Genomic DNA, 12,574 nt, shown 5'->3' with positions numbered 1-12,574 from the left:
GTCTATATCTGAGCACTCTATTCGATTCCATTGGTCGATATATCTATCTTTATGCCAATACCATGCTGTTTTGACCACTGTGGCTTCATAATATGCCTTAAAGTCAGGCAGCGCGAGACCTCCAGCTTCGTTTTTTTTCCTCAAGATGTTTTTAGCAATTCGGGGCAACCTGCCCTTCCAGATAAATTTGTTTATTGGTTTTTCTAATTCTGAAAAATAAGTTGTTGGGATTTTGATTGGTATTGCATTGAATCTGTAGATCAGTTTAGGTAGGATTGACATCTTAATTATATTTAGTCTTCCAATCCATGAACACGGTATGCCCTTCCATCTATTTAGGTCTTCTGTGATTTCTTTTAGCAGTTTTTTGTAGTTTTCTTTATATAGGTTTTTTGTCTCTTTGGTTAAATTTATTCCTAGGTATTTTATTCTTTTAGTTGCGATTGTAAATGGGATTCGTTTCTTGATTTCCCCCTCAGCTTGTTCATTACTAGTGTATAGAAAAGCTACAGATTTTTGAATGTTGATCTTGTAGACTGCTACTTTGCTGTACTCATTTATTAGCTCTAGTAATTTTGTTGTGGATTTTTCTGGGTTTTCTACGTATAGTATCATATCGTCTGCAAACAGTGATAGTTTTACTTCTTCCTTTCCAATTTTGATGCCTTGTATTTCTTTTTCTTGTCTAATTGCTCTGGCTAGAACTTCCAACACAATGTTGGATAATAGTGGTGATAGTAGACATCCTTGTCTTGTTCCTGATCTTAGGGGGAAAGTTTTCAATTTTTCCCCATTGAGGATGATATTAGCTGTGGGTTTTTCATATATTCCCTCTATCATTTTAAGGAAGTTCCCTTGTATTCCTATCTTTTGAAGTGTTTTCAACAGGAAAGGATGTTGAATCTTGTCAAATGCCTTCTCTGCATCAATTGAGATGATCATGTGATTTTTCTGCTTTGATTTGTTGATGTGGTGTATTACATTAATTGATTTTCTTATGTTGAAACATCCTTGCATACCTGGGATGAATCCTACTTGGCCATGATGTATAATTTTTTTAATGTGTTGTTGGATACGATTTGCTAGAATGTTATTGAGGATTTTTGCATCTGTATTCATTAGAGAGATTGGTCTGTAGTTTTCTTTTTTTGTAATATCTTTGCCTGGTTTTGGTATGAGGGTGATGTTGGCTTCATAGAATGAATTAGGTAGTTTTCCCTCCACTTCAATTATGTTGAAGAGTTTGAGGAGAGTTGGTACTAATTCTTTCTGGAATGTTTGATAGAATTCACATGTGAAGCCGTCTGGTCCTGGACTTTTCTTTTTAGGGAGCTTCTGAATGACTAATTCAATCTCTTTACTTGTGATTGGTTTGTTGAGGTCATCTATTTCTTCTTGAGTCAAAGTTGGTTGTTCATGTCTTTCCAGGAACCCGTCCATTTCATCTAAATTGTTGTATTTATTAGCGTAAAGTTGTTCATAGTATCCTGTTATTACCTCCTTTATTTCTGTGAGGTCAGTAGTTATGTCTCCTCTTCCATTTCTGATCTTATTTATTTGCATCCTCTCTCTTCTTCTTTTTGTCAATCTTGATAAGGGCCCATCAATCTTATTGATTTTCTCATAGAACCAACTTCTGGTCTTATTGATTTTCTCTATTGTTTTCATGTTTTCAATTTCATTTATTTCTGCTCTGATCTTTGTTATTTCTTTCCTTTTGCTTGCTTTGGGATTAGTTTGCTGTTCTTTCTCCAGTTCTTCCAAGTGAACAGTTAATTCCTGCATTTTTGCCTTTTCTTCTTTTCTGATATAGGCATTTAGGGCAATAAATTTCCCTCTTAGCACTGCCTTTGCTGCGTCCCATAAGTTTTGATATGTTGTGTCTTCATTTTCATTCGCCTCTAGGTATTTACTAATTTCACTTGCAATTTCTTCTTTGACCCAGTTGATGTTTAAGAGTGTGTTGTTGAGCCACCATGTATTTGTGAATTTTCTGGCACTCCGCCTATTATTGATTTACAACTTCATTCCTTTATGATCCGAGAAAGTGTTGTGTATGATTTCAATTTTTTAAATTTGTTAAGACTTGCTTTGTGACCCAGCATATGGTCTATCTTTGAGAATGATCCATGAGCACTTGAAAAAAAGGTGTATCCTGCTGTTGTGGGATGTAATGTCCTATAAATGTCTGTTAAGTCTAGCTCATTTATAGTAATATTCAGATTCTCTATTTCTTTATTGATCTTCTGTCTAGATGTTCTGTCCATTGATGAGAGTGGTGAACTGAAGTCTCCAACTATTATGGTGTATGTGTCTATTTCCCTTTTCAGTGTTTGCAGTGTATTCCTCATGTATTTTGGGGCATTCTGGTTCGGTGCGTAAATATTTATGATTGTTATGTCTTCTTGTTTAATTGTTCCTTTTATTAGTAGATAGTGTCCTTCTTTGTCTCTTTTAACTGTTTTACATTTGAAGTCTTATTTGTTGGATATTAGTATAGCCACTCCTGCTCTTTTCTGGTTGTTATTTGCATGAAATATCTTTTCCCAACCTTTCACTTTCAACCTATATTTATCTTTGGGTCTAAGATGTGTTTCCTATAGACAGCATATAGAAGGATCCTGTTTTTTAATCCATTCTGCCAGTCTATGTCTTTTGATTGGGGAATTCAGTCCATTAACATTTAGAGTTATTACTGTTTGGATAATATTTTCCTCTACCATTTTGCATTTTGTATTATATATATCATATCTGAATTTCCTTCTTTCTACACCCTTTTCCATGCCTCTCTCTTCTGTCTTTTTGTATCTGACTCTAGTGCTCCCTTTAGCATTTCTTGCAGAGCTGGTCTCTTGGTCACAAATTCTCTCAGTGACTTTTTGTCTGAGAATGTTTTAATTTCTCCCTCATTTTTGAAGGACAATTTTGCTGGATATAGGAGTCTTGGTTGGCAGTTTTTCTCTTTTAGTAACTTAAATATATCATCCCACTGTCTTCTAGCCTCCATGGTTTCTGCTGAGAAATCTACACATAGTCTTATTGGGTTTCCCTTGTATGTGATGGATTGTTTTTCTCTTGCTGCTTTCAAGATCCTCTCTTTCTCTTTGACCTCTGACATTCTAACTAGTAAATGTCTTGGAGAAGGCCTATTTGGGTCTAATCTCTTTGGGGTGCGCTGCACTTCTTGGATCTGTAATTTTAGGTCTTTCATAAGAGTTGGGAAATTTTCAGTGATAATTTCTTCCATTAGTTTTTCTCCTCCTTTTCCCTTCTCTTCTCCTTCTGGGACACCCACAACACGTATATTTGTGCGGTTCATATTGTCATTCAGTTCCCTGATTCCCTGCTCAAATTTTTCCATTCTTTTCCGGATAGTTTCTGTTTCTTTTTGGAATTCAGATGTTCCATCCTCCAAATCACTAATTCTATCTTCTATCTCTTTAAATCTGTCATTGTAGGTATCCATTGTTTTTTCCATCTTTTCTACTTTATCCTTCACTTCCATAAGCTCTGTGATTTGTTTTTTCAGTTTCTCTATTTCTTCTTTTTGATCAGCCCATGTCTTCTTCATGTCCTCCCTCAATTTATCGATTTCATTTTTGAAGAGGTTTTCCATTTCTGTTCGTATATTCAGCATTAGTTGTTTCAGCTCCTGTATCTCATTTGAACTATTGGTTTGTTCCTTTGACTGGGCCATATTTTCAGTTTTCTGAGCGTGATCCGTTATCTTCTGCTGGCGTCTGGGCATTTAGTCAGATTTCCCTGGGTGTTGGACCCAACAGGTTGAAAGATTTTTCTGTGAAATCTCTGTGTTCTGTTTTTCTTATCCTGCCCAGTAGGTGGCGCTCGTGGCACACGTTTGTCTACGGGTTCCACCAGTGAAAGTTGCTGTGGGTCCTTTAACTCTGGAAAATTCTCGCCGTAGGGGAGGTTCGGCAGCCGAAGCGTCTTGGAAGAGTCCCAGCCGGCCCAGTGTTCTGAACGCGGGGAGGGTCGCCGGCCGCCGCAGCACGGGAGAGCATCTGGCCGAATTACCTAGTCGGCCCGGGGCGCCAAGCGTGGCGGGAGGGCGCCAGCTGTCGCAGCCCGGGAGAGTGCACTGTTCCCAGCCGGACCGGGGAGTCAAGTGTTTGGAAGGGACCCCCCGGTCACTGTGTCCGCAGTCTGGGGATTTCCGACCGAACTCTCTCAGTTGGTCCGGGGGGCCTCGCATGGTGGGGGCGCCAGCCGCCGTGGCCCAAGGGGACCGCCTGTCCAATTCTGCCAGCTGGCCTTGGAAGGAGGAAGGGAGGGACTCCGGTCGCTTGCCATCCCACCCAGGAAAGCCTGCGTCCCTCGGTGTTCTCACCGGAGCTGGTTCTCCCAGACAGTCAGCCGTTCCAGGATGGGGTACGCCGTCCCTTTGATCTCCCTTGTGGCTCCGGGAGCTGCTCTGTATTGTCTCCACTCCCCCAGTAGCTGTTCTGGAGGAGGAAAGGTGAGGGTGGCAAGGCTGTCGAGGCCAGTGGCGGAGGAGCTGGTGAAGGCGGAAGAAGGGAGAGGAGGGCGGGCGGGTCCACTGCTGCAGGGCGTGGGCGCCGCGCAGCGGGCCAGCGGACAAAGAAAGAGGGGAGAGGAGGGCGGGCGGGTCGGCTGCTGCGGGGCGTGGGCGCCGCGCGGCGGGTCGGCGGACAAAGAAAGAGGGGAGAGGAGGGCGGGCGGGTCGGCTGCTGTGGGGCGTGGGCGCCGCGCGGCGGGCCGGCGGACAAAGAAAGAGGGGAGAGCCAGTTTTGGCTATTTCTTGATTGGTTTTTACCTATTTTGTTCTCTGTCTTTATGTGAGTAAAGAAAATAAAGCTAAGATACATACACATACACACAAGGCTATTTATCTTTTTTCTGACTTTAGTGAAAAAGCCTCTATTTCCCCATTAAATAAGATGTTGACTTTGGGGGGTGAAAAACACACACACACACAAGATATTAAGGACACATCCATCAATTCCTATTATGAGTGTTTTTGATATGAGTGGGTTTGGGAATTTTTCTCTCTCATTTTTTTTTTTACAACCAAATGGTACACTTCATCTTTTTTTGCATTTAAAATAAAATATGATTATTGTAAAGCCTATATTTGTACAATAAGTTTCATAAACCCATTTTAAATTAAGATGAACAAGGAAAAAATCTACAGATACAGAAATCAGAGTTTCTTGAATTCTAAATATTAAACACTAATGTAAATACCATTTGTTAGCTATCAAAACTATGTACATTCTCAAAATATCAAGTAGAAAGTTATTAGAAACATCAACTTCGTTATAGTAATGACCTATGTTTCTGAATGCGTTCAAGTTTTTGGTTTCAGGAAAGCAGAGATACAAATGTTTTTACAAATAACGTGAAAATCATATCTCTTATGATATAACATTTAAAGTCTATTTAATCTAATATTGCTATAGCTACTTCTGCTTTCTTTTGGTTACAGCTTTCATAGAACATCTATTTCCCATCCTTTCACTTTCAGTCTGCTTGTACCCTTGGGTGTGAGTGAAGTCTCCTGTGAGCGGCGTAAAGAAGGATAATAGTATTTAATCCAGTCTGTCAATCTGTGTCTTTTAATTAGTGAGTTTAGTCTATTAACACTGAAAATTATTACTGTGAAAGCAGATTTTGGGTCTGGTATCTTAGGTTTTGGGCTTCTTCAAATTCCTTTTCTGCATTTATTGAGATGATCATGTTTCTCCTTGGTTCTGAAAACATGATGGATTATATTTATGGATTTCCTAACAGGGAACCACCCTTGCTTTTGCAAAATAAACTCCATTTGGTCACAATATATATTTTTAATGTGCTTTTAATTCAGTTTGCTAGTGTTTTATTTATAGTTTTTGCATCGATACACTGTAATTTTTCTTTAACGCAGTCTTTGCCAGGGTGGAGACCAATGTCACACTCATAAAACAAATGTGGAAGTTTTTCTTCTTTTTCTCAGCTTGGGGGGATAAGTTTGGGAGAATTTGACTGTGACACTGTCTGAGGCTACCCCCTTGCTCTTTTCTCCGGGAGCCACTTCCTTGATTTCTCCTATAAGTTGGTCTTTTTAGACTTGTCTCTTGAGGTCAATTTTGCTAAGTAGTATTTTTCTTAAAAATTACCTATTTCATCTACATTTTCAAGTGTATTAAGCATGGAGCAGTACAGAGTCATCCCTTTTTAACTGCCTTCATTGTTAGGTTTCTTTTTCCCTTGTCATTTCTCACCTTGATTAGGTTAACTGTTGGATGATCTGTTTAGTTCATTTTCTTCCTTTTTTTTAAAGAGAACCAGCTTCTGGTTGTATTTATCAGTTCTACTGTTTTCCGCTTTTATAACTCATGAAAACCGGCTTTTATTTTTGTTAATCCTTTCTTCTTTCTTGTGGCTTACTTGATTGTCCTTGTCATAGTTGTTGGAATTGGGTGTGTTTATTTGTGTTTATATTTACTTTAAAATTTATATCACTAAACCAATTTATAGCTGTGCATTTTCCTCTGCCAACTGATGTGTTCGGTTTTCATTTCCAGTATTTCTCAGATATTCTGTGATTTCACATTAATATTTTCCCTTTGACCTAAGAAGTGTTTATTAACATGTCTTTTTACGAATTTTCCAGATGTAAAGAAAGGCCTTTACACATTTTTGTTGTTAGTTTCTAGTTTTGTTTCAATGTGGTCACAAAATGCTCTTTGTATTAACTTTATTCTTTGGATTGTCCTGAGGTTTTCTTTGTGGCTTCAGATATAGTTAGTTTTGGTAAATATTCCATGAGAAGACACATTCTCTCTCATTAGGGTTCAGGATATTTATTTGTTTAATTATGTTTGCACCCATTCATTCGTTCACTCATCCACCCATCCATTCATACCTAAGCTCTTTTGTATCTTGATTAGTGATCAAGTTGGCTGAGTTTTGTACATCTTTGCTCAGGTCTTGCCCACTCCCTCTGTCCTGGGTAGGTGGACAGGTGTGTGTTGGAGTGCTTCTCCTTTTCCTTCCATCACCGGTAGTTTCAACCTGTGAGAACTTCGTGTTTCTAGGCACATAAGGATTAGCAGCCCTTCCTGCCTCCCTGTGCTGCAGCTGTGCGTGTTGGAAAGTGGCCTTTGCCCCTCGTGGGTCTGCACCCCACCTTGCCAGCTATCAGGAATGTGGTCACTGCTTTCATTTTCTTTGCCTTTTTCTGGCATATCTGTGCACATCCTTTATTTTCAGTTTTGTTGTTCTAGCTACATCTCTTGGAACACAAGTTGCATATTATATATTTTTCTTGGATGGTCTAAAAATGTTTTCTTTTGACAGGTAAGTTGGCCTCTTTACAGTTATCAACACTATTGATACAAATACATATATATCAGTATATGCATACATATATACACATATATAGCCTCATTTATGTCATTTTTATATGTATTTATAATGATAGATATATGATTTGTACTGTGCGGCCCTTCTCCTTGTGTACATGTTTGTGTGCACGCGCACACATCCAGTCATACATATGTGCCATTTAGCCCCATTTGCATTTTGTTCTACTGGTTGCCTTTTGTATCTTTATATACTCCTTTTAGTTCCCTCTTTCTATTTTTTCTAGTTAATATCTGTTGGTTCCTGTTTTAGTTTCTAAAAGCTGCCAGAATGCAATATACCAGAAACAAACAGCTTTGAAAAAGGGGAATTACTAAGTTGCAGGTTTACAGTTCTAAGGCCATGAAAATATCCAAATTAAGGCAAGACTGTAAAACTGTCCAACTAAGGCATTCAGGGAAAGACACCTTGGCTCAAGAAGGTGGAGGACGTTTGGGGTTTCTGTCTCAGCTGGAAAGGCGCATGGGGACGTCTGCTGGCTTTCCCTCCCGGCTTCTTTACTGGCATCCCCGGGGGCATTTTCTTTATGCATCTCCAAAGGTCTCTGGCTGTGTGGGCTCTGGTGACTCTATAGCTTTTACCAAAATGGTTCCCTCTTAAAGGGCCCCAGTAAGCAACCCCACCTAGAATGGGTGGACACACATCTCCATGGAAATCATCTAATCAAAAGTTACTACCCACAATTAGGTGGGTCACATCCCCATGGGAACAATCAAAATGTTCCCACCCAACAAAACTGAATGAGGATTTAAGAACGTGGCTTTTCTGCGGTACACAACAGTTTCAAACTAACACCGTTCCCTACACAAGCAACATTGAAATTGGCAGGTAACCCCCTTTTTGCCCTCCCCTGTGTCCACTTTGAAGTAATGTCCTTTTAGTGCCAGTTAATAACTAGAGGTCCGTCAACAAGCTCAGTCTCTTGTCCTCAGCCTTCCCCAGTCTCTGCCCATTGAGAGAACTATGGCCACTCCACGCTACATTCTCCCTGGAGAGCTGTCATTTTGTCTTAGTTCTACAAGCAGATGTGTGTATTTCATGCTACCCTCAATCCTTGGGCCATTCTCTCTCTTGTCATTCTGGTTGTCTGAAGCTTGCTCGTCAGTAGACACCTCTGCAAGGGCTCATGGGAACTATGTGCTCAGAGCTGCACGTTGGTAGCAGTACATCTGCTGCCTTGATCCTGGAGAGCCGTTTTTGTAGGGTGTGCCTCACATTTTCCTGCCTCTAGTCTCTTCAACATGATGCGCTGTTGTCTTCTGGCATAAAGAAATGTTCCCGACTGTTTATGACAAACTGATTGTCATTTTCTTATAAGTGACTTGCTCTTTTATTTTTTCTTTCTTGGATGTTCAGAGGATTTTTCTCTTTCTTTGAAGCCAAACATCTTTATCAGACTATGCCTTATTTTTGGCCATTCTTTATCAGTTTCTTTGCAGTGTGTTCTCTCAGTGTACAGTTGCATGCCTTTATTTAACAAAAATTTTCTTTAACTACAGTTTTTAGTGTCTGTCCAGTTCTATTGCTTTCGTTTTTGTTTTTGGGCTCTCCTATTACATGTGTATCTGTGTGTGTTTGCTTTGCTTTTTGTCACTTTCTCATAAACCCTTCTCAGTGCTTCATTTCTTTTTTCTTTTTTTAAACTTTTTCTCCTAGGAACATATATACAACTCAGAATTTCCCATTCGAGCCACTTTCAAGTGTACAATTCAGCTGCATTAATTGCATTCACAGTATCATGTTACCATTGCCAAAGCCATTGCCCAAATCACCTCAAACGGAGACTTTGTACCTGTCAAACAGTAACTCCCCAGGGCCCTCCCCTCAGCCCCTGGGAACCTGTAATCTACTGTCTGGCCCTATGAATTTGCTTATTCTAGGTATTTCATATCAGTGAGATCATACAACATTTGTCTTTTTGTGTCTGGCTTATTTCACTCAACGTGCTGTCTCTTCAAGGTTTATTCATGTTGTTGCATGTGTCAAAACTCCATTCCTTTTTATGGCTGAATAATATTCCATTGTATGGATAGATCACATTTTGTTTATCTGTCCATCTGTTAGTGGACACTTGGGTTGCTTCGACCTTTTGGCAACTGTGAGTAAAGCTGTGATGACTGTGGTGTGCAAATATCTGTTCAGGATTTCGTCTCTTTCTGATTCTTAATATTTTCTTCCATTTGACCTTTGACTGTCTTAAGGCACTATCTCCTGTTATTTATTCACTCTTGTGCTCCTTCTAGTTTAGTCCTCATTTTCAAAATATTTTCTTTCTGGTATTTCTAATTCTTTTCTGAGTTCTTCCACGTCATTTCAGAGTTTTTCTAATTCTACTTCATGCTGTTCTCTCATATCATTATTTTCTTAAACTGGTTTTAACTCTGAAATCTCTGGCTTACACTTTTTATCCATTTGCTGGACATGTCTTTCTACAGGTCACTACCTGTAGGCATGTTATTAGGTTTCTTATTCTCCTTTCTGATATCAACTGTTTTTTGAAAATCCCTGATGTTACCAAATCTTTCAAACATTAGTCGCCTGCTGCAGCACGAAGAGCTCCTCCCCTGACGGCTTTGGGGGCCAGATTTCCCCTCTCCTCCCTCTGGCCCGCTCTTCCCCTCCGGCCCCCGAACTTGCACCAACTCCACTCACCCTTCCTGAGAAATGCCACTTTCTCAGGAAGGCCGGAAATGACCTCTAGTCCCGAATAAACTCAGCCCCTCTGCTTCCTGGAGGCTTCCCCACCACCTGACACGCCTCTTATGAGCGCATTTCCCACGCCGGAATGCTAAGCCTTGTTCCAGGCCTGCCTTCCCCGAGGCCCGGCAGCTCTGAGAGCACAGGGGCTGTTCTCCGTGGGTCTCGAGCCTAGCACTGCCGCTGGGGCGCTCTGGGGCTGCCATACCCATGAACAGGGCAGGTGAATGCATCAAGGTCTGTATGAGTTTCCTGTCACTGCTGCAACTAATTACCACACACTAAGTGGCTTAAAACAACGCAAATGTGATCTCCTATGGTTATGGAGGTCAGAAGTCCCACCAGGCCTCCCTGGGCTAAAGTCAAGGTGTGGGCAGGGCCGCGCTCCTTCTGGGGGCTCTTGGAGAGAATTGGTTTCCTTGCTTTCCCCAACTTCTGGAGGCTGCTTGTATTTGTGGGCATGTGGCTCCTTGCTCCATCTTCCAGGCCAGCAGCTCAGCAGCCTCACATCCACCCCTGCCCCAGCTCTGCGGCCATGTCACAGCCCCTCTGCCTCTGCCCTCCCGACTCCCTCTTAGAAAGAAACCTGGGCCCACCCGGATAATCCAGGATACCACCCCTCCCCTCCCAATGTAAGGTCCTTCAGGTCATCATTTCTGCAAAGCCCCTTTTGCCATATGAGACAAATTCACGGAGGCAGGAATGAGGACGTGGACCTCCCTGGGGGGCCATTGTTTAGCCTCCCACTAAGGCAGCTCCAAAGGGCCCATTCCTTCCTTCCAGTCGTTATGTGCTCTTGTCATGCTTCTCAATTTTTGCTTTGGGACAAACGATCGGACGTTCCCTTCTCTTTTAGGAACAAGAGTTTCCAGACGTAGGTGATGTCTAAACGCAGAAGCTGCATATCTCGTGGCATTTGGAACAGCCTCACAGAGACTTGTGGCTAGAGTAGCCCAGACTTCCAGAAGCCATGCCTTTCCATCATTCCCACCACCAGACGCTCACTCTAGATTGCTTTTCCTGCCCTGCAATTATAGGCAGAATCCCATGGGTAATAAACACAAATTGTTTTATTGCATGGGAATTAATTTAAAAGAAATGCTTTACAGTGTTGTCCAGTAGAACTTTCTGCAATGATGGAAGTGTTCTCTAGCTGCATAGAATGCTGTTGCTCTAGCCCCATGTAGCTACTGAGCACTTGCCATGTGGCTAGTGTGACTGAGGAACTGAATTTGAAATTTTATGTAATTTAAATTAATTTAAAGGTTACTAACCACTTGTAGTTGGTGCCTGCCGAATTGTAACAGGGCAACTTTAGAAAAATTATGTTTCTATTCTAAAGCACCAGGACAAGGAATGGCTTTTCTCAAAGGCCAGGTCGTGGGTGAGAGAAGCTGTTCCTTGGTGTAAAAAAACAAAACAAAACAATTTACTTCTATTGTCTGTGTGTGGTGGAGTCACTCTGCAATGATGGCATGTGTGTGTGTCATTTTCTAACTCCACATTCAGTGGCTTGGAATCAGCCATGGTGGGAGAATTTACACCACGGGAATAGGCAAATGCTACAATCAGGGTGTCTCCCAGCCACTGGCAAACTGGGTTATTTCACATCCATGGGAACACTGCTGGGCATACACCAGTTTGGGAAGGCAGGCCTAATGAATTGCCTCAGCATGACCTGAGTTTTCTGGCCCCCAGAGTAAAAAGGAAAACTGTCAGAGAGGGAGAAAACATAACGATTTGTCAGAGAAAGCGAGTCTTCTCCTGGTCCTTTGTGCTATGCAAAGGATCTCCTCTTGGTTTTCCTAGGCTGGTGTCTTAGTTTTCCAGGGCTGCGATGACAAATACCACAAAACTGTTTGGCTTAAACAATGGGAATTTATTGTCTCATGGTTTTGGAAGAAATCCAAAATCAATATCTCGATAGGCCATGCTTTCACCCGGAATCTGTAGCATTTTGGTGGTATCTTGCTGGCAATCCTTAGGGTTCATTGGGTTGCATCTCGCCTTTTGTCACGTGGCAATCTGCCTCATTCTCTGGCTTCTTCTGATTTCTGGCTTCTACTTCTGTGTCCAGTTTCCTTTGTTTAAAAGGACTTTAGCCATATGGATTAAGTCCCACCCTGATTCAAATTTGCTTCATCTAAATAGGATTTCTCAGGTTCCGATTCACAAATGGGTCCACACCTTAACTAATTATAGCATCTTCAAAGGTCCTGTTAGCAAGTGGGTTCCCACCACAGGAACATGTCTCTTTTGTAGGAGACATGACTCAATCCCCAACAGATGGAGAACATCCTTGCAACAACTCCACTGCAACAAACAATGCAGGGGGCTCTCCAAAGTTGTTGCTTGTCATGTCTTTCAATCAGGGTTGTACCTTTGGATAGATGTCAGGGTAATATATGGTCTAAGCTTGAAATTTTCACATGTCCATTGTGATTTACACACATAGTTCAGAATGCCTGGGAAGGGCTAGATTGTATCTTTC

This window comes from Tamandua tetradactyla, chromosome X (assembly GCF_023851605.1).
Source record: "Tamandua tetradactyla isolate mTamTet1 chromosome X, mTamTet1.pri, whole genome shotgun sequence".
Lineage (NCBI taxonomy): Eukaryota > Metazoa > Chordata > Mammalia > Pilosa > Myrmecophagidae > Tamandua > Tamandua tetradactyla.
The sequence above is the reverse complement of the archived record's forward strand: the minus strand, read 5'-3'. Positions refer to the sequence as shown.